The following is a 25,412-nucleotide window of genomic DNA, read 5'->3' as shown; positions in this document are numbered from 1 at the left end:
GGTGGGAAAAACATGTAGCTGGGATTTGACACAGCAGAGAGTTTAAGCTCTTCACAGGAAGCTCAGGTTGAGGAGGGGCTGGGGAAACTTGGAGCAAAAATGTTCAGAATCAATGCTGACTTGAAGAATAATCAGAGGTGCAGTTAAATAAAGACATAAGGCCTCACACATTCCTAGGGGACACATGACAATCTGCCGAGGAAAATATGAAGCCACAGGATAAACACGGCACACCGGACAGGCCCCGAAGCTTCAGGTATGGTTGGACAGGGGTGCCGATTATGCTGTCAGGGCTCTAGCTCTCAGGCTTCCTGCTCTGCTTGGCCTTATTCCGTGTGCAGGCTTCTTCCAAGTTAGAGCTGATTGCTGACAACTCCAGATCTTTATTTACCTTGCTTAGCCACCCATATGAAGAACAAGAACTTTCTCCTCCTATCCATACACCTATTAAAAAAAGAAACTGCAGTTGGGCCTTGAGATATGTACCAGTGGGGTGCCACAAGTGGCCTCACTCACGACAGCAGCTGAGCCCTCTGACCAGGGATCAGAGCCATTATCAATGACAGCTCAACAGTAGGGACCTGTGATTTCCTCTGATGCTAGCAGACAAAAGCATCATGTTCACACCACTCAAGGTTAAGTAATTTAAAACATTCTTATATTCAAATAAACTCACCTTGGGCTACCAGCAGAGTTGGGGTACCTGGTTTACTTTTTTTCTGCTGATAATGGAACTTTGATGAAAAAGTTTGAGGAGCACTGATCAATATACATGGCTTTTTAAACCCACAGCTACTGTGTGGAGACAGGGGTGGCTGTACCTATCATAGAGGATGGTTGTGCCTTGTAGCTAGTGTTTTTAGAAGGAAGCTCGACGTTGTAAATATTGTAAATGTTGTAAAATTAAAAGACCTATAGTTCCAATTTCATGGACAGCATTAATCTTTGCTCCGTATGATATACGAAAGAGGCATGAAAACTAAATATTAAACCAGGTTGTATTCAGAGCCTACAACGCACTGATCAGCCCCACAGCCAGACCACGAGGAATCTACAGAACAAAGGGAGATTCCTGCTGGAATTAGGAACAAACTATTTATCGACACCATGAAAGGAAAACAGGAAAACAAACTCAACCATTCATTCCCTACAGCTAGCCTATGGGGAACCTACAGAACAAAGGCTGAGATTACTAACATGCCTTTAATGCTGCATACAACACCATCAAAGGAACACAGGGAAACAAAATGTGTAAACTATTTCATATAAACTAAGAATCATGTATAAACAGAATTCCTTGAATACTTGGGGTCTCAGTTTCTCTCATTCTCTGCCTGAGAGGAGACCACACTCTGTCTATGGAGTGTTACTCCTTCTCTAATAAACTTTCCTTTTGTCTCTAACTCTGGTGTGTGCTTGAATTCTTTCCTTCACAGAGTCAAGGACCTCCCCTCTCTTGGTGTAGGACTTGAGTCCCCACTTGAGGGGGGATTCGCCTCATCCTGCATCACACGGATCAGCTACAACTGAATTGTTGACTTGTAGCCACCCATCTTCACCCTGGTGGAATGGACACCCTAGAAAGCGATGTGGGGGTATGAGAGAAGACTAGAGAAACCATAGGAGAATGTGCAGAAGTAGAAAAGGAAATTGACGTGGAGGGGCACGTCGCTCTGATTGGCACATGTGCTATCCCACGGCTCTGATCTGCCCTGTACATGCTTGACCTGCCCACCGCCCATGGTTTCACATGGTCAAGTTGAGGTAAAATCAGAACAGAGGAGTGGCAGACAATGTCACTGCCACCACCCTTATCTCTTTGCCTCAATTCTTCTACTGCAGGACGACTGGACTTCTATAGGCCAGCCCCTGCATTTCCTTGCCCGACGGTGCTCTCTGGCCACTGCTAGTGTGGCTGGCTGGAAGTGCCTGGACGTGATTCCCCAGTGACTGACTGGCAGGAGCTGAAGAAATCCCCCAGCTCCCCATCTCTTGATTGGGATCACTCTCAGGCATGTTCTGCGTTGGCTCTCAGACTTGCCCGTGGGATGAAGTTCCAGTTGCTCATAGTAGCTGGCTTGGAAACACATCCTTCATTGTCTGCTTTTCCTACCTTGTATCACCCACTCCCACACTTACACTGCTTAAGTAAACTATTTGTTCTTGAAGCCTTACCTCAGCGTCAACTTCCAGAGAACCCAAGCCAAGAGCGAACTTTCCGATAAAGTCTTGGGATCTTCCTAAAACTAGGGAAGGCTTTCTGTTGTTTTGAATAGAAATGGTGGGCTCGTTATGCAGATATCCACTAATGTCACTACAGATTCATTTGGTTATTAACCCTTACGATATTAGCACTATTCTAAGGTTGTGTAAACTACCTGGGAAGCCCATATGATCCCATAACACCTTTATTGGTTAGCTATTGTTGTGTAACATTAATAATCCATAGTCCTTATTATTATAGTTCACATATCTAGAGATTGGTTGGAGTTGGCTGACCTAGGTTGGGCTCGCTCGCTCATGCATGTCTCCATGGACACATTTGTGGATATTTGTATAATAGGACCACTCTTCCTATCCAAAACCACAGAAAGCCTTCCCTAGTTGAAGGAAAGATCCCAAAAGTTTATCTGAAAGCTTCCTCTTGGCTTGGGTTCTTCCCGAAGAGCTAGGCTCTTTTGAAAGCTGAGCTTAGCAGGGCAACTCTGTTCCATGTGTCCTTCCTACCTTCCTGGGACCAGCCAGCCAACCTGAGCACATTCTCCTCTTGGCAGTAGCAGAAGTGAAAGACTAACATATCCAACTGAGCAAGTGCTTTTTTTAAGCCTCTGTATCATATATGTGAACGGTCCTTTCGTCCAACTCAGATGACCAAACTCAGAATCAAAGGGTAAGATCTTCAAAGTCACACGGCAAGGAATATAGAGAGAGGAAGGGATGAGGGATTGAGGCCAAATTTACTCAACACCTATGCATTTGTCCTCATAAGTCTCTCTTTCTACTTGTCTGTCCCCTGGGAGAGTTCTGTAAGAAACACTTGGCTGTCATCAAAAATGACTTTTTATTTTTGTAAATTACATTCAGACTTGCCTTTTTTTTTTCTTAGGAAGTACTTTTATATTTTCTCTTAGACAATAAACAACCTGTGCCCATCTGAACTTGTCTTACTACTGGACTAATGAGTTTGAAGTGAAATCTATACTTCAATAGCTGAAGCATGAATTAGCAAACAGGAGCACTGCTTCAAGAGAACACGCAAATTTCCAGAAGTGTTTAATTGGAGGAATCCTTTTCGTGAGAATTCAGACAGCCTTACTTCTAAAGCTTGACACAGACCATCCTCAGACCTTCCCTAGACGCGCTGAAATGGCAGTGAAATGGAAACATCTATTATCAGTATTCATGCTTGTCCTTTCTTTGTATTCTCTGTCCATCAGCAGAGTGAAAAAAAAAAAAAAAAGATTTATGACTCATTGTTTTCTGAAGGATGCTGCTTCCTCGGCAGTTTTTCAAGTTGTTTTTGGATAAGATTTTTCTCTTTGTTTATACACTGCCCACTGAAGTTCTTTTTATATCCCAGGTTTGTATATTTACGGGTCCATCAGCAAACTTCATAATACTATTTTCTGCCCCTCATTTGTCTCTGGTGCTTTGAAACTGACTTGATACACAAAAGAGAAAGAAAATGGACCTAGATTCATCCAGTGCCATTATAAACAATCATATTGTTTGACCCATCACTTTGATAACCTTCTATGATAGTTCTGTTTCCTTAGATCTGCCTTTTGGGATTGCCTTTGGGGCATTTCTGAAGTGGTAGGTTCCTGAGGTTCTCTAGGGAATTGTCCCATTATCTGTGGGAGCACAGGAAGGAATTTTATAGTAATTCTGCTACAGTGAAACATTTGCCTTGAGGCCGGAAACAAAAATAGCAGCTGGAAGGACATTTGGAAAGGGGAGGGGGGCGGCTGTCGTGGGAGCGCAGGAGAGGGAGAGAGGGAGAGCTTTTTACATTTGGATAAAAACACTAGCTACAAGGCAAAACAGAGGACAGGGCTGGCATCTTCTAGCCTTGAAACTATCCCAAACTCAATTCTCCTCGGGCTTGGCTCTCAAAGCCAGTGATTTCAGTGCTGAGAATGCTGGCTGGGGTTAGTGCCCTGCTCTCAGCAATGAACAGTGAGCACCAAGATTCCTGGATGGTGACCAGCAGCACTGGCCTCTCTTCCACCACACCAAGAGGCGCAGAAAGACTGCTGCTCCCCCCACCGCAGGTTAGCAGCCAAAATGTAGACCAGTTTCCTGGAGTCACTAGATATTGAATGACTAATATCAGCCCTCTGAAAACTTGGGGAAGAGATGCTCAACCTTTACCAGTAACTAACATTGCAATAAAGAAGACAAATTATAGAAGGTTTGGGCAAGAGCCTAAGAGAAATAAACAAAGGAATGTAAACTATGAATAGAAACACCCACATAATCATGATATAAGAGACTGTGGCAGCTAGTGTGCAAAGATGGCCACCAGCAAACCATGACTCTCAGAACTAGTATTTATGCCTTTGTGACATTTTAAATTTCTTCCCTTGTGTACGGCCATGCCACCCTGAACACGCCTGATCCCGTCTGATATTGGAAGCTAAGCAAGGTAGGGCCTGATTAGTACTTGGATGGGAGACCACCTAGGAAGACCGGGTGCTATAGGCATTAAACAAAATAAAAATAATAAATAAAATTAATTAATTAATCAATCAATCAATTTCCTTCCTTGAATCTGGGTTGCCTTGCAACTTGTGACTACTGGAATATGGTTTAAATGACACTGTGGGACTTGTGAGTCTAGGTCATAAGAAGCCTTGCAGCTTCTGTCTGGGTGTCTTAGATAGAAGAAGACACGTCCCTGGGACACTTCCTCTAGAACTTAGCCATGAAGCTATGAAAAGCCCAAGCCACGTAGAGAGTCCACATGTAGAGACTGTAGTTGACAGCCCAGCTGTGCTCCCTATTGACAGCCAACATCAGCTGTCACTTCAGATGACTCCAGCCTGAGCTGCCTTTTGACTGCAATCATATGAGATACTCCAAGAAAAACTGCCCAGTTGGGACCATTGAATGCACAGAACATGAGAAATAATAAGTCGTTACTCAAAGCCACTATATTCAGTGGTTTGTAACCCAGCAGTAGGTAACTGGAGCAGAAATCAAACAAGTAAACATGGATATACACACTTATGAATGCATCCATCAATTGATGGATCAGTGGAATGCCACTTACTCATTTACTCGACAAGTATTTATTGAGTGCACACATGTGCCAGGCACTGTGCTAGTTTCTGGAAATATAGTGTTGAACAAATTAGTTATGGTCCCTGCTTCTAAGCAGCTTTCAGTCTAGTGTGTAGGTGGGATAAAATAATAAACAAGCAAACAAATAATTGTAAAATTATAAACTATGTCAAGTTTCATGATGAAAGGAACATGGCACTATGCCAGAATAAGACAGGGAGTCTCAACCTGGCCTAGGTGATCAGAGAAGTTCCCTCTAAGGAGGTGATTTTTAAGTGGATATCTGAAATACGAGAAGGAGACAGCCATGTTAGAGGTTGGGGATGCAAAGAGATTTCTAGGATAAGGGAATAAGGACCCTAAAGTGGGAAGAGCTTGGAGTACTGGAAGAACTAAGAGAAAGCTGGGATGGTTGGGCTGGAAGAAACTAGGGGAGAAAGGCTTAAGAGGAAGACCTGGGCCACAGCAGTCAGGTGTGTAGGCCATGGTGAGAAGTTTGGATTTCTTCTAAATGCAATAGGCAACCATTAAAATCTTTTAAATAGAGGAGTGACAAGATCCAATTTACATTTTAGAAAGGTCACTCAGGCAGCACGGTGGGTAAGTGATTGGAAGGGGGCGAGGGGAATCAGGAAGGCCACCATCCAGGTGAGATGATGGAGGCCTACGACATACCAGTCAGACCCCTAAGAGGCATGACAAGGCACCTGCTTCCCGCTGTGTCATTGGGACCACTGTTCCTCAAATAGCCCCAGCAGCATTTGTTCCAAGGCAGGTGCTCTACAGAGTTTACTCCTGATGGATGTCAAATGTCATAGGCCCATAAATCCACATCCAGAGAATCTCTAATTGTTTCACTGATGCAAATGCTACCTTTGTTCCGACAGATGAAACAATGCTTAAAGTTAACCGACTGCGGTGAGGGGATGTGTTGAGGAGAGCTCAACAAGCCTGCTCCCCTCACCCACCTCTCCAGAACATTCTCATTTTACATAGGCTACCACTCCGGGACAGGGGGGCTGTAGGTGAGGGGCTATAGGAAAATCACCTCTCCCCACTCCCACCCCTGAGCCAGCATCAAATCCTGCATCTTGGGACACTTGACGTCTGAAGCGCCAATCCATCTGGTTGACCAGATTTACTGCCTGAATAAAGCTGTCTTTCCTGACTAAGTTGGCCTTTGTTACCAGCAGATCCTGGGTCCTTGTGGTATTATGAAATTAGTTGTGAATAAAAGGGAACGAGAGAATAACTAAAGCGTGCAGTCCCCACAGGCTAGAGAAAACCTGTCAATAGTAATTATTCCCCAGGATTGTCATTACAAAGGTATTTAGCTCTGCATGTTCAGCTTCCTTCTGCTTTTCTCAGGATTTGTAGACTTTACTTTCATAGAAACTGCCAGCCACATTTCTGACAAAAAATAATTTCTACATATACATAGCCAAGTCTGTGTGGCAGGAACCAAACCGAGCCTTCTGGGGAATAGACCCCATCACCTATTCTCAACCCTCCCCACAAGTCTGCTTCCCCAGGTGTCCCACCTGCCCCAGCACTGCCTACCCACTGCCTGCCATGAGTCTGTGAAGTCGGGCTTGACTTCTCTGTTTCTCCCTACTACCACCACTCAGTGAATCTCTCTCTGAACCATTCCCTTTTTTTCACTGCCCACTGCTACCCTAGTTCCAGATGCCTACAGCAGCATCCTCTCCAGTCTCTGCATCCAGACTTCTCTCAGAGACTTTCTGCAGCCTTCTTCTTCCCAGATTTATCACTCCCTGTATCCATCCCATCCTGTGTGTGTCAGCCATACCGATCAACTGTTAGTCCCTCAAGTATGCTCTCTCCCAACTCTGGGCCTCCCCATATACCAAGGAGTTGGCAAACTAGGATCTGAAGGTCTGCTGCCTGTTTTGTAAATAAAGTTCTACTGGAACACGTCCATATCCATTCATTTACATAGTGTCTACTGTACATAAATGGTACAATACATACTATTTAGCAGAGTTGATAGTTGCAACAGAGATTGTATGGCCTGCAAAGCCTCCAATATTTACTATATGTTCCTTTATTAAAAAAACAAACAAACAAAAAACTGCTGCCCCTAAATACACTGTTCTATCTGCTGGAAACTCTCATGTTTTCTTCACTTCTACCCATTCCATCCCTTTACCTGGTTAACAACTCGGCCTAGAAATAACTTCTTCTAGGAAGTCGTCCCTGACCACACCCCACTCGTCGTGTTTTCCTGGCACTCTATTGTTGTGTCACAACAGTAATTACAATGGCCTACTGGGACCCGCGCCTGACCGTAAGCCCTGGACAACAGGCACTGGGTCTGTCTCACAGGACTGTTTCTCCATTTGTGGGCCCTGGGGTAGAAATATAAACAAAATGCCGCATATTATTTGTCTAATATTTAAGAATTATAAGCTACATTATAAATTATAAGCTAACAAAGAGTTAGATAAAATACCTTTATACTCTGACTCTAATAAGTATTCCTTCATATATGGTAAAAAATGTGTAATGCCATGATTTTAATGTGATTAAAGGTTGGCGAAATAGTAAAGACAATTATTATTGTGAATGTCTGTTCTAATACCAACATTTCAATAAGTAATGAAAATGATACACGATTTAAGAACTATTGTATATTTATTTTTAAAAATTTATTTTTCTTGTCCTCGTTTTGGTGAAACCACTAATTATGTTATTATAATTCATATTTTCACATAATGCATGTTCAATTGCTTATAATGATTTAAAGGATTAAAAATAAAGCTATTAAAAAATACACAAAATTTGGATGATTTTCATTAAAAAAGTAAATTAAAATAAGCAAAACATGATTATTTTGTTATTTTTCTTCTGAATTATTCAAAACTATATTAAAATTAAGGCAAAATAGAAAGTACAATTAAATATCACTGAAATCAAAATTATTTAAAGCCAAATTTAAATTTAATTTTGTAAAAAGTTAATGAAATCTTATGAAATATATACATGTAAATAAAAGAGTTTCAGTTCTAATATGCAATGTCCATTAGTTAAGAATTGGTATCACTCCTTATATGCTATATCTACACTGATATATGCACAAATATAATGTGAATTGTTTAATATAGTTAAAATCATATTACTTCCTAAATACCAAGAGAACTACAACTGAAAGAATATTAAAAGAAGAAAATGGACCCTCAGCCTCAGCAGGAAATCATAATTTCTTCTGCAACAAGCTATTGCATTCTTTCTGAAAGGAAGGATTGGACGACTTATTTAATTTGCCTTTTCTCTTACCTAAGCCCTTCCGCTGCCCAAATCCTCTCTGCACGCCAAGAGAGTGTCTTCCTCCGACATCAGCAGTGGCACAATCTGCAAACCTGAGGCATTCTGAGTCATCTTTAGTTTTGAGGACACACTGCCAGGGATGCAGCAAAGCATGTTTATGGGGCCTGAATGGTGTGAGCAGCAAGTGTGGTTTAAGTGTAGTTACAGGTCACGCTGTGCCAATGCTGAGCACCCCGTATTCATTCATGCATTCATTTTTGTGGGTTTGTAATGGATATAGCTCACAGCAGCGGCCCTGTTTGCTTGAGTGTAAGGGCAATATGACTCCCTTATCCATCGTTATATCCCTACTTCTTCCTATAGAGTCTGGCACATAGTAGGTGCTCAGTAAATGCTGACATGGGTATACTATGAAGGATTTTTATTCTTTTGGACCAGTTAGGCACTGATATATAAAAGACTGTCTCTGGCCTAACCACTAGCCATCTACTAGAGCAGGCATCGGCAAACTTTTTCTGCCAATGGCTAGATAGTAAATAGTTTGAGCTTAGTGGGCTACATAGTCTCTGTTGCTCATACGCAACTTGCTGCTGTAGTGCGAAAGCAGCCCTAGACAACACAGAATCAAGTGTGACCAGGTTCCAATAAAACTTTATTTATAAAAACAGGGGCAAGCCAGATTGGCCTGTGAGTCGTAATAGAATACGTAATAAGGACATCGCAACAGAGTCTAAAACTATTTAGAAGGTGAGATTATCAGGCACCGATGACTGCTAAGGGCACTGACACCCTACTCTGATCTTAATTACTCTGGCATATCAGTGGAAGCCTGAGCTGAAACTATGCCAAGAGATGCTAAAAGCATCCTTGAGCCTGGCTTTCTTCAACTGGGCTGCTTCTCCTCCTTCTAGGCTTCCATGGATTGTCACCCTGTTTATCTTTCTATTAGGTGTCTCAAGTTTTCTTTCTAGCTCAGTGCTTCTCCAGCCTGGCTGTGCATTAGAATCGCCCAGGGAGTTTATTGAAAATATTTGTCTGGACTCTATCTCAGATGTATTAGTTTTCTCAGGCTGCCATAACAAAATGCCACAGATGGGGTGGTTTGAACAACAGAAATTCATTTCCTTATAGTTCTAGAGGCCGGAAGTCTGAGATCAAAGTGCTGCTAGGGTTGGTTTCTGGTGTAGCCTCTCTCCTTGGTTTGCAAATGGTCACTTTCCCACTGTGACCTCACATGGCCTTTTCTCTGCCATGGGGAGAGAGGGAACTCTTGGTGTTTCTCTTATAAGGACACCAGTCCTGTCAGATTAGGAACCCACGACTGTGACTTCTTTTAACCTTAATTACCTTCTAAAGGTCCTTATCTTCAAATACAATCATATTGGGGGTTAGGACTTCAATATATAAATTTGGAGGGAGTACAATTCAATCCTGTAATATTGAGATTTATAATAAGAAATGTATATTTAGTCTTTACCCACTGTTCCTAGCACAGAGCTCCTAAAACCCTTGTTAATTCCCTATTAAGAGCCTTGGGGGGGCATCTCTTGTTATAATATTTAGTTTTTTCCTCAGCTTCTGAGCATAAAGGTGAAATAGGTGTTCTTTGTTATGCATACCAAGCCCCTTCCAACCCCACTGAGTTTAAGTTAATGAGGTGACTTTTGGAAAGTCCCTAAAGATGGGGGCTGGGTACCAGAGGAACCAACCTTGCTTAGAGGGTTGGAAATTTCAGTTTACATCCCAACCCACCCCCTTTCTGGGAAGGGGAGAGGGGCTGGAGATTGACTTCAATCACCAATGACCGATGATTTAATCAATCGTGACTATGTAATAAAACTGCTATAAAAACCCAAAAAGGCAGGACTCAGCTTCTGGGTTGGTGAACAAGAACACATCACATCCTGGCAGGGTGGTGCACCCCAGACTCCACAGTGACAGAAGCTCCTGTGCTTGTGACCTTCCAGACCTTGCCTTATGTATCTCTTCACCTGGCTGTTCATTTGTATCCTATATTGTCCTTTGTAATAAACCGGTAACCTAGTAAGTTAACTGATTTCCTGAGTTCTGTAAGCCAGTCTGGCAAATAAATGAATTGTCATGCTGAGTCTGAGACGTCTATGAGACAGTCCCATGTTATCAGTAAGTGAGTCTGGAATTGAGAGGAGAGGTCATGGCTAGACAAAGATTTTAGTCTTCATCAGCAGAGGTTTGGGAAGTAAGTGCTTGGGAGTCAATGAGTGGGAAAGGGTCAGAAATAGAAATATGGATAATTTTGGTACTTGAGGTAGAAAAGAGTTTCCAGTGAACAAGACCAACAAGCAGCCATTTGAGTTAGCTGGAAAACTAGAGAAGGATATAAAGGAAGAGAAGTCAATTATAAAATGTAACCAAAAAACTAAGTTTTAAAAAAAACATCTCCTGGAGTTGACAATTAGCAGGGTCTGACAATTGGCAAACTTTAGGAGATTTGGGGCCTGTGGATAGCCTGGGTTTGTCCCTGCTGTGAACTTTTCCACCCCTGGAAAGCTGACCTGCATGGGCAGCATCAGCAGATTTCCTGGCCCTTCTGGCTTCAGGCTGGGCTGGGCCAATGAGAGAATATTGACAGAAAACGAGAGGGAGGGAGGGAGGAGAGAAAGGTCAAGGTATCCTCTTTGGCTCCCATGAAGTGGGTCACCATGGGCTGACTGCATTCCTTGATGAAGGCCAATACTGTTAGGTGGTTCTCTACACAGTATTCTCTCAGGCCTTGTTCCTATAATGGCTCTTCCCTCTCTCCGTGCAGGCCTGGGGTAGTGACAGTTTCCTGCTGGAACCCGCCCCTGGGGTACTGCACCATTCTTTTGGCTTCCTTGTGTCTTGTCAGCCTCTTTGTAAATAGTCCCTATGTGAAACTCTCTTCAAATGACCCAACTTGAGTGCACCCTTTGTTCCTGCTAGGATCCTGAATGATTCAGGACAGTCCAGACTGCAGTGGGTAAGGGACTGAATGGGAGATTAGGGAATATAAAATATTACTTTGAAAAGTACTATACAAAAGTACAGATAATATAAAACTCTCTACTATCAAAATGAAAAAGGAATATTTTATCATTTTACTTCAGATTTTTAAGAAATAGAATAAAAATGAAGTTTCTTTTGTTTTCCATCTCAACCCCTATCACTTCTCTTAACAGAGGCCACTGTTCTCACGAACTGGGTATGAACACTTCTAGACCATTTTTTAAAAATACTTTACTATTACCATGTGTGTTTTAGAATTTACCGAAATGCTTCCATACTGTATATATCACTCAGAAGCTTTATTCTTTTTTCAAAAATACATTTTGAGAATGAGTCATATTGATATTTATAGACCTAGGCCATTTGCTTTAACTGTTGCATAGTATTTCATTTTTTATATCAATTTATTTCCCTATTAATGGGAAATAAATCCTGTAATATTTTTATGACTCCAGTTTTTGTATTATAAACAATACTGTAATGAACATCTTTGTATCATTCTCCTGATAGATGAGTGTTTCTCCAGGGTACATACATAGAAAGGGAATTGTTGATCACAGAGTTTGTACATTTTTTACTTTACTATACATTACCAAATTGACACCCTCTCAAACTCCTTGCAAGAAGTTCTACAAACTATAAGCACTGGGTGAAAATTCTTGTTTCTTTATTTCATAGTCAACATTTTGTGTTGTCAGAGTTTGTGATTTTTTTAAAAAATTTGATAATTGTAAAATCAGTATACAAAAAAGTATACAACTGTTGCTATTAAATATGTTTTTGGAGTATATGATAAACATACATAGTATAAAATTCAGAAAGTACAAGAACATATACAGTGGAGAGTAAATCTTCTCTTAAGCTGTCCCTTAGCCACCTAGTTCTCTATCCTGTATTCTGTTTGTGTGTCATTCAGATAGTCTATGGACTCACATGTGTGTAGTAAAACATTAAAATAATTTTTTATATCTCTTCTTTTGCCTCAGTAGATTCTACAGTTTAAAATAATTATTCATATCTCATTTCTTTTGTCTCAGTAGATTCAATACAGTTTCATAGATTAAATATTATTTTAGTTTTACCATAAACCCCATTTTCGGGTCTCAAAAGCATAGGTTTGGATGACAACTTGAAGAGCTCAAATCCCCAAAGTCAAGGTCAATTTCAAAAAAAAAAAAAAATCCCATTGTGGCTGCTCTGAGGGGCTCAGAGAACTTCTGTAGCAAGTTTTGCTCTCCTAGGGTTGCCAATATAAGCTTGTAGACTAGGTCCTATAATCTGTCATGGTACAGTCAGGAAAACAGTCAGCACTCTAGGTATTTCAAATAGGAAGGGGTTTAACACAGGGAATTAGAGGCTTTCATAACTCTGAGAACGCAGCAGGAGGGGTGGCAGTTAGGATCTCTTTCAGGAAATCTGGAAGTGCAGGGATCACAAGGGAGCCACTGCCATTGGTCTCAGCCACCTGTAGACCCCACAGGAGGAGTCTCAGAACACCCAAAAGCTGTAGGCAACATCCCATGTCAGCCATCCCATCCGCTGTGCCTAGACTTCTGCCCCATATGCTTCCAGAAAACAATGGCTTCTCCTTCTTTTCCCTTCCAGATCTATGCAAGTGCCTCTCCTTAGCAGAGTCTAAGTGGAACACGTTCTCCTGTGGAAAAAGACGAGCACCCAGAAAGGCAGATGTCCCCACATGGCAACTGACAGCATTCCCAGTAAACCCCTCTCCCTCTATACATAGGTGATTTTATCACCCAACTTTGAAATATAACATTCTGTCTCTATTAGAGGCACACATCATGAGAATTGGTGGGATAGCTATAATTTATGTCATAGATTTTATATTGGTCGATAATAATTAAGCGCCTATTTTACCCTCCAAATCACCTAGAATGTGAGAAAAGGAAGGAACAGACCCAGCTCCTGGTCTCAAGAAAGCAAATGTCATTTATTCAACAAACTTTGAGAACCTACTATGTGTTCACATTGGAAACACTAGGAAAGCAGAACTTGATACGGACTCATGCATATGCAGTGAAAGGATAAAAATCTGCATAGGAATGATAAATACAAAATTCAAGATAGAGGTTACTTGTGAAAAGAACGAGGACACAGGCAGCTACAATTGTGTAAAAATATATTAAATTAAATGGAATATACACACGTATTTTATTTTTACCATTTCCTTTGGCTGATATATTTCATAATAAAATATTTTTTAAAAAAGAACTAGGCAGGTTCTCTGTCCTTGGGGAGCTTATATTTTAATGGAAGAGGTCACGCATACGCACATATACACACAGGTGAAATGGACTAAAAATGTTAAAAATTGATAGAGATTAAGCTGCTGCTGTCTTGGGTAGAAAAGCTTCCTGGGAACCCATTTTTGTGGAGTTAATGAACTAGATCAGGAAGAGAGATTATATACGAACTCTGTGACAAAAGGTAAATTTAGTGTTGGTATAAACTTTCATTTTTAACCAAGATAATTATACTTAAAATCTTTCTTGCTTTGAGAGGAAAGACAGAAAAAAGTTAAAGGCCTACCTCGTGCTGACTTTCTACGATTCTACATGCAACAGAACACTCTTTAGATAAAAAATGTAAGTGGAAAGGGGTATGAGGTAAGGTGATGAGCTGCAAGAGGAGGAGGAAAGGTAAGTTTTGAGACAGGCTTTTGTGGCTAGAAAGCTGGAAAGGAGATATAGGATTTAACATAGCAAATAGATAGATAGATAGATAGATAGATAGATAGATAGATAGATAGATAGATAGATAAATAAATAAATAAAAGGGGGGAGAGAAAAGGAGGGAAAAAAAGAAAGCAAGTATTCAAAATTCGCTTGCAGTTAAGACTATATATTAGGCGCCACAAAAAGTTAAATAAGAAGACGTGTCCTTTGGCCTCAAGAAACTTAAAGAAGCATTTGCCTAAAGGCTAGAGCTGCCTGGAATGATGCTACGTGTGCCACGTGCTTGACAAGGATGGTCTCATTTAATTCACACACTAATTCCATGAGGTGGGCACTTCTAAGACTAAGTTTCGGGTGAGAAAACTGGGGCACAGAGCAGTTCCAGCACTTCCATCCTCTTCAGCAAGAACAGGAGCCAGTTTATCAGCATCAGTCTTGACTGCTGCCCTCTCCAGGCCAGGAAGACTTCAGTGGACAATGGAACTACTCATGTTTCCTGGGAAAATTTGTCTCCGGACGGTAGAGGTGTAACTCATTCATTCTTCAGCCCCCTCCCCGGGTCCCAAAGATGTATCTTCTGACTCGATAATATTTTTTCAGCCATATGTCCTTCTCCTGCCCTCCCCCAACCCCTTTTTTCCCTACGTATCTTCTGTTCCTCTCCTCTCCCAAAGCCTGCAATACATATACACCAAGTAGTAAGCTATCCTTTCAGTTTTCCAAATCGTCTTTCCTTGAGTCTACGTTTGAAGGAGATGGAATATGTAACCGCTAAAGATCCTTCTCAGATTGTAATTTTTTCCTGTTCCACATGAATCCCATCGGCTTACAGAGTTTACTTCTCCTTTTTTTAAAAAATAGTAATTATTTAAAAAAACAAAAACGAAAACCAGTTACTGTCCTTGACCCCATATGCTTCTGCAACCCTATTTCTCTATCCCCATTTACAGGGTTGCCTTATAAAAAGTGGTCTGTAGCCAATGCCTTCATTTCTCTCCTCTCCTTCTCTCTTCAACTCACTTCATTGGCTCTTGTCCCGGTCTCTATGCTGCTGTCTCCCAAATTTATATTTCCAGGCCCAACCTTCCTTTTTAACTAGCTACTTACTTTACATATAATTTGGATGTTTAATGTCCAAATTAACATGTCCCAAGGTGAACTCTTGTTTCTGCGGCTTGATCTGCTCCTCTTTCCGCTTTCTTATCTGGCAAATAGCTCCAACCGGGGCCCAAGCCAGGGGTCTGGAATCATCCATTTCTTCAGCTCCCACATGAAATCCAGCAACAACTGCTATCTACTCTCCTTTTCCTCCAGAATATCCCAAATCTATCTACTTCTCTCCATCTTCATCCTTCTCCAAGCCATCATCATCTTTTACTGGAATTACTGTTACAATCACTTGATATAATCCATTCTCCACATAGTAGCCAGAGTAATAATTTAAACAGCAAATCAGATAACATCACTCCTCTGCTTAAAATCCTTCGATATCTGTCCATTGTGTTTAGCATAAAATCTGGCCTTCAAGACTCTACATGATCAGGTTTCTGGTCGTCTCTGTGACCAGATCACTCCCTCCCCTTTTCTGCAAGCCCCAGCCATATTTGCTATTTTTCTGTTCCTTGAGCATGTTATGCTTTGGAGCTTCTGTACTATTTACTGCCTTTCCCTGGAATATGAATTCCCTTGATCTTCCATCGCTGGTTTCTTCCCAATATTTGGGTCTCGATTCAAATGTCACCTTCTCAGAGTGGTCTTCCCTCACTGCCCAATTTAAGACACACATCTAGTCTCTATCACCCTGTCCTGTCTGATTTGCATATTAGCACAATCCACCCAGTGTTCCATCGCTTTGTGAGGGTCCATCACATTAGAATGCAAGCGCTGTGAGAACAGAACCTTGTCTTTCTTATGTTTCGCCATACGCCCAGCACCTAGCACATGGGAAGCACTCAAGAAATATTTAATTAGTGAAAGATAAGATCCTTGAAACCCAGGACTATTATGAATCAAACTTCTACAACTTCCTTACTACATATCTTGTGACATTGCTACATATCTTGTGAGCTCTCACAATATGATTCATGATGATGAAAGCACAGACAACAAATTTGGCTTTAAAATTCTGGAAAGACAAAGGGAAAGAGAAGATCTTAACGTATGCTTTCCTTTTAATGAAAATTTCTGATGAAAATCTGTTGTGATAAATCTAATAGTTATTACCACTGCCATCCCCCAAATATGTAGAACTTTTCTAGGTTTGGGGGTCTAAACCTTTGAACCAATAAGCGGTTGACAAGTCCCAAAGGCCAGGCATTCCCCAATGCCCCTAGTCTGTCACCTTTATCTTCCTTTCCTCCTCTACCCTGTGAACTATAGGAGCAATGGGTATTTGTTTTGAGAACGCTCTTCAATCAAGAAACAGTGTCAGTAATTCTATGCCCTGAAGAATTTTCCAGGGTTTCAGAGTCTATATTATGAAACACTTTTTAAAAGTGGGTTACAGGTACTTTTCTATCCACTCTTTATAACTCTAATAGATTGTGTAATGCCTTGCGAAGGGCCTGGATGCTCACCACCCACATCTCCAGTCTAAAACTAGGTTATGAGTAAAATGAAAACTCTGGAAAAAAAAAATCCTTCTCCTTCTTATAAAAGTCATCAGCCCAATTCATATCTCACAGGCAGGGAAATCCAGATCACGTAAAGAGGTCAGGGACCTAAATAATTATTCAGCTAGTAATGAACAGACACTCCCTTTGAAATTGTGGAAATTCTCATTTCCATACTGAAGCCAAGAGAACACAGCCATGACGTCAGCAGGCAAGAACACTAAAAGGGTACTTTCCTTATTTACCTGATAGCTCTTAACTTCATCCTGCATAAAGCAAACCTGCCACACCCAGGGTTCAGGGAATTTTAGGGTGGAGGAGGGGTAGGACGGAATGGAGAGGCTTTATCTGGTCAAGTTATGCATAGTGCGGGAAAGTGCCCAAGTGAAAAAGTTGAAGACCAAATCATTTTCCCACAAGGCTGGCAGAGTTGTCCATAGACTGTTAAGCTTCAACCACTCTGTAAACTATATGAAGACATTTTTAAGGCCCTACTTGCCCCCATCTCCCTCCACTGGGGAACTGTCTTCTCTCCAAGAGGGTAGCCTAGGAAGATAGTAGTTATCTTCAAACCACAACAACAAAGCTCGAGTCCCCCCATAGTGAAATTCCTGTGCTCCACCCTCACTGAGTTTGGGAAACTGATAAGACAGCTGTGAAAATAAAGTGTAAAACACTGCTCTCCCATTCAAATCGGCTGGCACAGTTCGTGCTGTTTAAAAAGGGGCCAGGAGATTGTTATTTTCCATTTTTCCACATGGTTGTAGACCAAAAGACAACTAAGCAACCACACATATTGCAAAGTGAATTTGTCCACCTATTAGCTCATATTAATACTTTTAAATACCTACAAAACTAGAGGGAATAATACAATGAATCTCATGTACTTAATACTGAGCTTCAACAATTATCCAAGTAAATCAATCCTGCTTTAATGCTCTTAAAATCTGAAATTTTCTTGTGACAATGTGCCAGGTGTCTTGCAGGCTATAACATTTGTGGTACATAATAACTTTGTTAGAGTTTGGGGGCAAAAGAGTAAAACTTCACAAATTCTGACTAGCTACAATTCTGTCCAAACTATTGAAAAAGCTGCACTATACAATTTTTTAAAGGCAGTTTTATCACTTCCAAGAGTATCGTAAAAGCATTGCCAAGAGATCCTATCAATTTTGCTTTAATAAACACACACAAATGGTAACCGTAAAATTATTATCTTTGCATGCAAATAGGTGCTTCTAAAGTAATGAAAAATGTATTAATTAGCTCAGGCTGCCAAAACAAAACACCACAGACTAGATGGTTAAACAACAGAAATTAATTTTCTCACAGTTCTGGAGGCTGAAGTTCAAAATTAGTTGCCAGCATGGTGGGATTTGTGAGAGTGCTATTCCGAGTTTGCCTATCCTCATGTGGCAGAGAGAGAGCAAGCAAGCTCTCTGGTATCCCTTCTTATAAGGACTAATCCCATAGACAGAGCCCACCCTCATGACCTCACCTAAACCCAATTATCTCCCAAAGGCTTGACCTCCAAATGCCATCACCCTGGGGGTTGGGATTTAGGGGAAACACAATTCAGTCCACAGTATAAGATTATTATGCTATTTTCCTTCAGGTTTAACGTCCCGTTTTCTTTACAAACTGCAAGTATGTAGACATTATTTATTTGCCTAGCAAACCCTTTTTATTCACAGTGCAAATACAAACCTTAGACCACTTCATAACAAACATCACAAATATCGCATATTAGGTAAATTTTATTGAATAGGTTTCACAGTAGATAAAATAACTATCTAGTCAGTAACTTCCAGACTATTACTCTACTCTCTGTGAGTACATTTTCCCCCCAAGTAAACTGTAGGTGAAAATAAGTAATAATGTAGGTAGGTGTTCTGAGTCCCACCCCTGGGCCTGGAGGCGGGGGCAGGTAGGGCAAGCATAGCTGCTTTCACAGCAAACAGGCTAGTTGACGGTTTATTAGAGTTAATCATCAAAGCCCGCCTAATAAACTCAAAATAAACACTAAGGTCTTGTAAAAGTAACCTGAATTAAACCTTTTATTTTCCTAAACATCAGTAATTTTCCATTAACTGAGATCAAAATGCTTACAAAGAGACCTAGGGGGAAAAAAGAATCCAAGCCCTCACAATTCTCCCCTTGCATTTTCAAGTAGGTAATTCATTATTCCGCTCCTGTCTCGTGGATGCCCAGCTGTTGGTGGCTGAACTCCACGGGAGAGGTGAAGTCATGACTGCAGAGCACTGTTGAGAGTTCACCTTGGGGTGAAAAGGGGCATCAATTCTCTTCATAAGGACTCTCTGACTAGAGATAAAAGTGCTCTGGGGACTCAGGGCCAAACCTTGTGAACTAGGAGAAGAAAAATGGTATGGCATGAAGGGATCTGAGTTGCCAACACCTGAGATATAATAAGAATGATCTGGAACTGACCATAGGGAAATTTTGTCTTGACATTTTCCTGGAAGTTGAAAGCAAACTGAAAATCAGAATACTTAGATTGAGAAGCAGCAACAAATTAACTAGAATATAGCTCATTAATATAATACACACATATTCTTATTAGATTTAATATACTATATTATTGCAAGGCTAATAGTATGGTGGGGGATTCAGGAAGTTCTAAATTTAAATCCTGATTCCAATATTTAGTAGTTTTGTGACCTCTGGCTAACTTCTAAGCCTCCTCATTTATTTTTCTTTTTTAAATCTATAAAATAGAAATAATACTACCTACTTATTCCTTAAAATCACTAAGTGTTTTAAAGAATAAGATAATATATGTATCTAGAATAGAGTGAGAACCAAGCAAATGGTGACTATTATTAGCTTCAACAATTATAATTAACTATACTTGCAAAACCTGAGTAAAGATTGCTTTATTTACCTATCTCAACAGCAAGAAACACCTTCTCCGGGAGAAGGTGGATTTTTTAAAGCTCTTCTCAGTGTTAGTTTGTATTACTTAAAAGATGGAAAGCAGTTTTTTTTTTTTTATCACTTTATAGTATCCTGATTCATAGGATTTTGGTTGTTTATTTACCACTTAAATAAGAGACTGTGTATTCTTTAAATCTCACTTTGCAGGAAATAGTAGGGATATTTACCAAGCATTTTTCAGAAACAAGAGGTGAGAAATTCAGTCAAGGTTCTGGGGATGCATATATAGTAGAATGACATAAATAAGGGGTCTCAACGTAATATACAACTAAAAATAATAATTTACTTCCCCAGTGATGTAGAAATTGGCTGAATGGGCTTTTCTGACTATTGCAATCACAGTGAAAAGACCAGCTTGAGCTGACTGTAGCCTTGGGGTGCACCCAAAGAGATAGCCCAGCCTACATATGCCTTTGTTTCTCATTTATGGTGAGGAAAGCAGAGTTTGCCTCAGAGTGTGAAATTCATCTTCAGATTTCAAGGGAGGAGCCAGGGGCCAAAGTGAGAAGACATGAAATCTTTCAGTAAAACATTGGGAAGTGGTAATACAAAAATGACGCTCTCGAGTCCTATTTCCCATCAGTGAGGTGCCTGAGAATAGTTGGTTTGATTAAGACAGAGAAAAAATATTCCTGGGCCAGAAAACGAAGTGTTTAAATCTTGTTTTGTGACCTCCTTGCTCTCTACAAACATTTTCTGCTTATTAAGAGCTATGAAGGGGTGGTGAAAAATTCCATAGTTATAAAAAGTGTAAATCAAGTTTTACTAATTGAATTCTAAAACAGGGGGTTAATTTGAAAATTGTGGAGTACAATGCTTCGTCAATGTAATGAAAAAGCCTTGCCAGTTGCTGCGGTTGGTATCATAATACATCCCTGGGCAGAATGATGGTGTACTGGTGCCTGGAGAATTCTGGTTAATCTGGATTTGATAGGATGTTGACAATTAAATGAGCTCAGTGGGCCTGGGATTGTGTTATAGGTGATGTATTCAGGCTCCTTCATCCTAAAGGCTTTCACAGTGTTTCACAGAGCAACCATAATTTTTTGCATTTATTTCGCATCTATTCGTAACTAATCTTATAGAATGAATTGTGTCCTCCTCATCCCGCCCCACCCCTCCCCCACCCACAAAGACCTGTGAAGCTCTCAACCCCAGGACCTCAGAATGTGACCTTATTTGGAAATAGGGTTGTTGCAGATGTAATTAGTTCAGACGAGGTCACATTGGAGTAGTGTAGGCCTTTAATCCATTAGGACTGGTGTCCTTATAAGAGGGGAGAGACACAGACACAGACACAGATACACAAGGGAAGAATGCCATGTGATGACAGAGGAAGAAATTGAAGAGCTGCAGCTGTAAGCCAAGGAATGCCAAGGATTCGGATTCTAGACAAACCATTAGAAGCTAGAAAGAGGCAAGGACTGATTCTCCCCTAGAAGCTTCAGAGGGAGCATGGTTCTGCTGACACCTTGCCTTCAGACTTCTAGCCTTCCTCGAACTGTGAGACAATGAACTTTGTTTTTTAAGCCACCCAGTTTGTGATACTTTGATATAGCAGCGCTAGGAAACTAATGCATCTTACTAGACCATAAGCCCCTTGAGGACAGAGATCTTATTTGATTTATTTATGTGTCCTTGGTGGTTATCACAGTGTCTGAATCAATATGTTGATGGACAAATGAATGAACACACTACCTATTCCTTTGCCTTAATCTGGTCTCACATTGGAACTGCAAAAAAATCACTCTAAGTACATTCAGTGCTGCTGCATATGGCCACACAGGTTAGGCAACTGCATGATTCCAGAGTTGTGTGATGTGGTGACCTTCATCGACATAAGGAAAGTCAGTAGAACAGTGAAACTCCATGCCATCTGTTAGAAAAACCACTACTTTTGTGAGGTTCAATTCTTACTCTGCCAAACAGCAGAAAACCATAAAAAATTATTCTCTAGATCAGGGATTAGTAAACTACAACCTTGTGCCAAGGCCAGCCTGCTGCCCGCTGTTGTAAATAAAGTTTTACTGGAACACAGCCACACGCATTTATCTACATATTGTCTATGGCTGCTTCTGTCCTACAATGAGAGAGTTGAGTGGTTGTGATGGATAGTGGTTGTAATATAGCCCGCAAAGGCTAAAAAAGTTACTATCTGGCCCCTTACAGAAAAAGTCTGTGGAGCTCTGCCCTAGATAATATAAATTGGTAGACATTGCCAGAGTGTTTTATATTAAGTGGTAAAAAATTCCACCTTGAAACTGAAACCATTCATTTTATCACACTTTGGAAGATTCTACACTACTACTGTTAACATCGGCATGCCAGAAAGAAAATTATGGGTAGAAAGTAATTTATTTCTTTCTCAAAATGGGAGCCAAAGTTTTTTTAAAGAGTGTATGAGCTTATTTATATGTGTATGTGAATGGGGGTGTGGGCGGAGTAAATTCCAAGCAAATATAACATATGCAACTTACACAATTAGGTGCTCTAGAGAAGGAATTTTTTGAACTGTGTCCAGCTCCCCAAATTAGAGAGAAGTAATAACTGGAGAAATGATGGGGATGTATTATGAAGTCTAGGAGGAGAAATGCTATTCTAATGTTTATGGGAAAAGTCCTGTCTGCAGTTTTATTCCTTCTGGAAAGTACTGTGGAAAGTCTTAGACCTTCCTGAGGAGTCTCTTATGCATCGAGTATGTGCCTGCCCTGTGACCCCATCACCCTGGCTTTAGCTGACTGGGCCAAGGTTGGATGCCTGATCCAAAGGTTAAAGGCCTATGTGATGGCCTCGTACAAGGGCTCTGCCCATGAGGGCTGAATATTGGTTACACCAACCACATGCTCACTCTTGGGGAGTTTAGAGCCTCATGGAGAATCTACAAATCAAGATTAGCAAAAGCAGAAATGGAGAATACTTGTCGCCACAATGACAGGGCAATTATTACCTAAGGGATAAGAAGAAAACCTGCTCACAAAAGTAGTACTGCATCCTGAGTGATGTTGCCATTTCAAGAAGTCCGACTGTGCCACTGGGGCGGTGTCGTTAGTCATGGCCCGGTTTCTTCTGTTTTTGTGTTACTGTTTGCGAATGGGTTTAGTTCATGGTCAGCTCACCATCACTTCATCTATACCCAGCCCACCTTTTGTACCCTTACCTGACTGTCTTTTAACTGTAATGGCCTTGTAAACTCTAACCCTCCACCAACCCAACCACATACTTCTCCACTCCTATGAGTGGGCAGTGTAGGTTTTACCCAGCCCTAAATATATTGCCCAGCCACTGATGTTGATGACAACATCAGCTTGTCTGTTCGGAAATTCCTTTATGTGTCCATATGTGTCCCTCTCTTGTTCCTCAGAGGTGATACTACAAATTTCAGCACTCCCCAGGCTTCAATCTCCATTGCTCACCTTGCACCCGACCAGAGAAAATAGAAGTATCCAGCCTCAGTTTCCAGACTCTCCCAAAGTACTTACATAAACCTGTACTCTTTCTTTTCTGTTTTGCTATTGCTAAGGATGAGGTGAAGCTTCTCTTGTTCAAAGCTACTCCCTCTACCTTGTACCAGTGCTAAGATCTTCCATTCTTGATTCTAGCCTTGTTCCTACGCAGTTATTCCCTCTTGTTCCCATATCTGCCATTCTCTTTTGTCCATAGTTCCTTTCCTCGAGCATATGTGTATGCTCACATCTTCTCTCTTGAAAAAAAAAAAAATCCTTTTATTGACCCCTCATAAACTGCTAACTATCATCTTAATGAACTTATTCATTTTAAGGCTATTCACCTTAAAAGGTATAGGAAATTCTGGTCAATATGGAAAACTGAGGCAACTTAAAAGAACCCCATTCCCAAACACATAGAAATGCTGATTAAAATACAATAAACTGGGTTTTTTTCCTTAAAGAAATAACTGAGCTCAAACTAAGTAAGAGATATCTGCAGGTCTTAGAAATGGAGAAGGGTCTGAAAATCAGAATGATGAAAGAGATCAAAAAGCAAATGGCTGCAGGAATGTTGGAGCCCAAAATAGATCTTAGAGTTTGGGAGCTGGTATTCCAATGTCAGCACGCATTATGAAGCGCAGTTTGCAAGACCCGTGTTGCAGGGTACTGGGCATCCAGGTCCAAATCACAAAGACCTATACTATTTGTGAAATGGGGGCTACAAAAATTCCTCTCACTAGCCTCTGGAAGTGTAAGCAAAGCTGGGTAATCTACCCAAGACAATTTGTGGGAAGACATTTACCCAGGAGAAAACAGAACCCAAGGCCATATTACCTGTGAATAGAGTGTTGGGTCTAAACTCATACCTCCCACACAGTTCTGTGATCCCACTAATACGAGAATTTGTCCAGATCCAGTGATACCCACAGGGCCTTTACAGAGGCAAATGTGAAACTGCCCTGTAGGAACACTTCTATAACCCAGGGAATATGGAACTACCCTCACTATAGGTCAGCTCATAATAAAAATTTATAAACTAGGCAAGAAAACAAATCATCACAAAAGTTAGCAGATATAATTGATAAGAGGATTTGCACTCCTAATACTAGATGTGATAGGTTGATCTGAAAGCAACTTAAATACATTGACAAATAAAGGAAGAAATAGAATCCATTAGGCAAAAAAGGACGGTATAATAAAAAAAAAAATTCTAGAAATGAAAAATGTAGTTTTTAAAAATTGAAAGTCAGTGGTTGATTTAAATAGTAATCTAGATATAGCTGAAGAGATAATTCATGAATGAGTAAAGAAATGTAGCTCAGAAAGAGATAAAGGGATAATGTGGAAGAATAATGAAGAGACATGGAAGACAGAATGAGAGAATCCAATATACATCTGAGAGAATTCCAGAGGGAGACTGGGGTAGTCATCAGTGCTGACTTCCAAATGTTTTCTGTTCTTCTGGACACATGGGATAATTACACTTCCCCATTACTAGGAAGTTAGGCGTTCATGTAACTTACTCTAGCCAATGAAATGTGAGTAGACTTGATACACATCTCTTCTGGGATGTCACATAGGCCTTTAACCTTTGGGAAGATGGCTTAAGACTCACTACACAATTCATTATACTATTTCCCCTCTTCTGCCAAAGCAGCCAGCAACATTCCAGGTTGTGGCTGTTTTGTCAACTTGGTTTCAGAGTAAAGACAACATAGAGCCGAGACCACCAGTCAATCTTTAGTGGACATGTAGCAGATATGACAAATAAATCTTGTTGTTTTAAAATACAGAAATATTGGGATTATTTTTCTGCTGAATAACATAGTCCATCCTGACTGATATCGAAAAAATGGCAAGCAGAAACAAGAGATATCATTCAAAGAGCTGATGAATAAGAATTTTCCAGAACTGAAAAAAGATGTCTTCAGATTAAATGAAAATATTGAGTCCAGAGAAAGACAAATAAAAACAAATTCACACTCAGATACATAATAATAAAACTGCAGAACATAAAAGTATACTTCATCTGGTTAAATTCTAATAGCAATCCTATTACATTAATATCATTTTTCCTATTATATACATAAGAAGTCAAACCTCAGTGTATGGCCATAGAGCAA

General features: G+C 40.6%; 1 protein-coding gene and 1 pseudogene across 1 annotated transcript in view; one reads left to right on the top strand and one right to left on the bottom strand.

The window, feature by feature from the left end:
• LOC120600374 (uncharacterized) overlaps positions 1-25,412 on the bottom strand; it is a 95,781-nt gene that overhangs the window by 32,689 nt on the left and 37,680 nt on the right. The gene's annotated exons all lie outside the window — the stretch shown is intronic.
• On the top strand, positions 4,589-4,707 carry LOC120600406 (uncharacterized; annotated as a pseudogene).

Source organism: Pteropus medius, unplaced genomic scaffold (genome assembly GCF_902729225.1).
Source record: "Pteropus medius unplaced genomic scaffold, Ma_sr-lr_union100, whole genome shotgun sequence".
In the NCBI taxonomy this organism is placed as follows: Eukaryota; Metazoa; Chordata; class Mammalia; order Chiroptera; family Pteropodidae; genus Pteropus; species Pteropus medius.
Note: the sequence above shows the minus strand (reverse complement) of the source record. Positions and strands in the feature narration are given on the sequence as shown.